At 44.2% G+C, this 3851-nt stretch overlaps 1 pseudogene; it reads right to left on the bottom strand.

Annotated features, from left to right (window-relative positions):
- Positions 1-1494: 1494 nt before the first annotated feature.
- On the bottom strand, positions 1495-2293 carry LOC139018302 (lysine-rich coiled-coil protein 1-like; annotated as a pseudogene).
- Between the last annotated feature and the right edge of the window lie 1558 nt (positions 2294-3851).

The following is a 3851-nucleotide window of genomic DNA, read 5'->3' on the forward strand; positions in this document are numbered from 1 at the left end:
AATGGGAATGGAACACATCATTCACTGGGGATCTTATGAGGATTGAAGGGATAATGAATGCCCCCTTCTCTTGGACAGTGGATAGATAGGTGGTTCAGTTAGCTAGGGAGATGGAGGAGGGTAGACTCAATGACCTCTTCAGGTTACTCTTAGCTTGGCCATCTATAGCTCCAGGGAAACTTAAGTGAGTCCAGAAATGACCAGGCAATTGGCAGAATTAGGTAACGCTTAACCTCTCATTACTTGTGTGGCTGACAAAGCAACAGGGCCTTCAGCAATATTGAAACAGCCAAGAGAAGGTGCCAATAATGGGCATTTAGCATCCGAAGCAAGTTTCCCCAGCATCACGAATCAATTTCCAGCAGGCTCCTGCTGATTTGTTTTCATGGTGGGGTGGTATGAAAAGGCTGATGCTGATGTGTCTGGAGGAAGAGAACAGAGGGAGCAGTGTCACATTTGAGTAATATTGACACTTAGCCAGGAACAAAGGAGCTTGTTATGCAATAGACATAATGGGAAGGGCCAACCCAGGGCAGCGGCCTTGAATGGTAAAGCTGTGGAGTGAGAATTTCTCCAACGGAGATAAAACCAAGCTAACTCCAACTCCAGCATTGGGTAATGAGAGGGAAGTGGTTCAGCCTAAAGAGCTGGCCGGCTTTCAAGAAAAAGGAAGCTTTCAATAACCACCCTCCAAGGCCACTGTGGCTAGTAACACAGACTTATTGGTAAAGGCAATCAGCGATGACAGTAGCAGGAGGCACGTCCCCAAACTTGAATCCTGCAGCAGATGATGTCTGTTCTCCCTCCTCTGTCATTTCTCTGGAGGTAGTGGATGGAAGGATAGGGTAAGGCTGGGGCAGGACAGGCTACTTGCTCATGAATAGGGCAGAGCTGTCAGGCACCCTCTGAGGTTGGGATTTTTACATGGAAGACAGAAGAGGTATCCTAGTCCTGTTAGGAGCGCTTTATTCCGAGAAGGGTACCTTCCTGTTTCCTGCTCCTATCAAGGAAAGAGAGTTTAACAGAGCAGTGAAATGGCCAGTGAACTTCAGGGAAGACTTTTCTTTTTCTTTTTAAAAAATTTATTCATTTATTTATGAGGGAGAGAGAGAGAGAGAGAGAGAGAGAGAGAGAGAGAGAGAGAGAGAGAGAGAAAAGAAGAAGAAGAAGAAGAAGAAGAAGAAGAAGAAGAAGAAGAAGAAGAAGAAGAAGAAGAAGAGAGACATCGATTTGTTGCTGCACCTATTTGTGCATTCATTGGTTGCTCCCTGTATGTGCCCTGACCAGGGATGGAACCTGAAAGCTTGGCTTATTGAGACCACATTCCAACCAACTGAGCACCCGGCCAAGGCCTAAATACTTTCTGTTCACCTGGTCTTCGTTAAAAGTGAAAGTGCCTGTTTCCATGAGAAAAGTGCTATGAACATGAACATCATAAAACCAAGCGCCTCCATGACTTTTCAGTTTAACCTCAGGAGAATCAACTCAAGAGCTTCAAAACCCAAGGACAGACTGGTCCCAAAGCATTTCCTCCTCTGCCCTTTCGTTGCCTTGTTCTTTTTTCTCTTTTCTACGCATATGATCCTCTTTCTTAAAGGCTACATCTCGTCTTTTTCTCTCCCTTGGATTCTTAAGCTTTTTTGTACTGATACTGACTGTTTCTACCTTTGTGTTGCCTTTTTGGATGCTCTTGTGTTTGTCTGAATCTATTTCATCACAACCATTTTTCCTCTTATGCTTGGGCTGCTTCTCCTCCGATTTTTCTCCGCCTTCTTCTGGATGCTGTTTTCTCTTCCTGGATCCATTTGTGACTGGCTTTATGGGCACTGGTGCTGTTTTCTGAGAGGTGCTTGCAAACTCGGATTCTACGCTGTATGAGCTGTAATAATACTCTTGCTGACTACAGTGCAGGGGTGCTGGTTTTTCTGAGAAACAGTGTCTGGTAAATTGACAGTAGCTCAGGGAGTCTAGTCTCAGCCTTCTGTCATGAGCTGGTAGGCACTGAGGTAACTGGTTTTCCACTGTTTGTGAAATATTGCACGCTCTTGGGTGGGTCTGGATGGTTTCAGTTGGGAGTCTTTGATCAAATATTCTGTACCTGGGTCTGAAATCAACCTCTTCTTTGTCCCTACAGGTTTCCAAATAGTCCTCTCTCATCTGTCTGAAACAAGTCTTTGGTTCTATGCCTCTGGCTCTCTACACTTAGATATAATCTTCAGGTTCATCTTGAAAAGAGTCAGATGTCTTCTTTGAATGCTCCATTAGGTTGACAACAAGGGATTTTCCTTATCAGGCTGAGGACTTGGTGGAGGAATCTGATCATAGTCACACATTAATTGCCTTCAGTTTTCTAGCACAAACTTTCCCTTGACAGTGAGACTGTGCAACAACTGGGGAGCTTTTGAAGGGCAGGGGCCTGCATCTACAACTACTGTCACTCTCCCTGCCAAGCCTCTGGCAGGGGGATAGGCCCAGGTGGAGGTGACAGAGAGGCAGGGAGGACAGCCCCACCACTGAGCAGGCAGGGTTGGAGGAGGAGCAGAGACCAGGCTTCCTGAGGGGAAGTTGCTGTTATCAGCCGCAACTGACTGGCTGGCGCTGACACATGTCCCAGGGAAGACTTTTCTGAGCATGAAGACTGAGCATGTGAGCCATAAAGTTGGGATATTTCTTTCCTTTTGAAAGAGACAGGGTGGCAAACACTAGGGAAGGGTTTCAAGGGTCTTTAAAATACAGGAGGCTATCTTCTTTCTGGGGTGGTTGGGATAGCTTGTTCTGTAGGCGAGGGGATCCACGAACAACCGCTCTGATTCCAGGCTCTACCCTCCCCTGCTGCTTCACCCATCCAACCGGGTCAGCCTGTGGGATACAGGCGGATGACAGCAGCCATGCAGCCTCTCAGAGCTGATGTCCTATGGAAATGCCTCTAGGACTGAACTACATGAAGCCAAGGGTCATCACTTTGATTTTCATAAATAACATTTTGAATATCATGATATTGCCTCCTTCTTAACTCTACCTATGTGTGAAACAAACCAGCCTTCTCTCCCTCTGTCTGTCTCTCTCTTTTTTTGAGTATTTTATTATATGCAAATTTTACATTAAAAAGCTATAAACAGATATAGAGTTCTACTTCATTAAGTATGATCACTGAAGTATCCAGGGGGATGTGAACTAAGGTCTGAAATTTACTTTGTTTTTTTAAAAAATTTTTTAAATTAAATCTTTATTGTTCAGATTATTACATTGGTTCCTCTTTTTTCCCACCATAACGCCCCTCCACCCAGTTCCCACCCCACCCTCCACCTTCACTCTCCACCCACTGTCCTAATCCATAGGTGCACGATTATTGTCCAATCTCTTCCCTCACCCCCCACACCTCTTTTCCCCCACAAGAATAGTCAGTCCATTCCCTTTCTATGTCCCTGATTCTATTATAATCACCAGTTCATACTGTTCATCAGATTATTTATTCACTTGATTTTTAGATTCACTTGTTGATAGATGTGTATTTGTTGTTCATAATTTGTATCTTTACCTTTTTCTTCTTCTTCCTCTTCTTAAAGGATACTTTTCAGCATTTCATATAATTCTGGTTTGGTGGTGATGAACTCCTTTAGCTTTTTCTTATCTGTGAAGCTCTTTATCTGGCCTTCACTTCTGAATGATAGCTTTGCTGGATAAAGTAGTCTTGGTTGTAGGTTCTTGGTATTTATCACTTTGAATCTTTCTTGCCACTCCCTTCTGGCCTGCAAAGTTTCTGTTGAGAAATCAGCTGACATTCATATGGGTACTCCCTTGTAGGTAACTGATTTTCTTTCTCTTGCTGCTTTTAGGATTCTCTCTTTGTC

Source organism: Myotis yumanensis, unplaced genomic scaffold, assembly GCF_028538775.1.
Source record: "Myotis yumanensis isolate MYYU_CA2020_CCGP unplaced genomic scaffold, mMyoYum1.0.hap1 SCAF_10, whole genome shotgun sequence".
Classification (NCBI taxonomy): Eukaryota; Metazoa; Chordata; class Mammalia; order Chiroptera; family Vespertilionidae; genus Myotis; species Myotis yumanensis.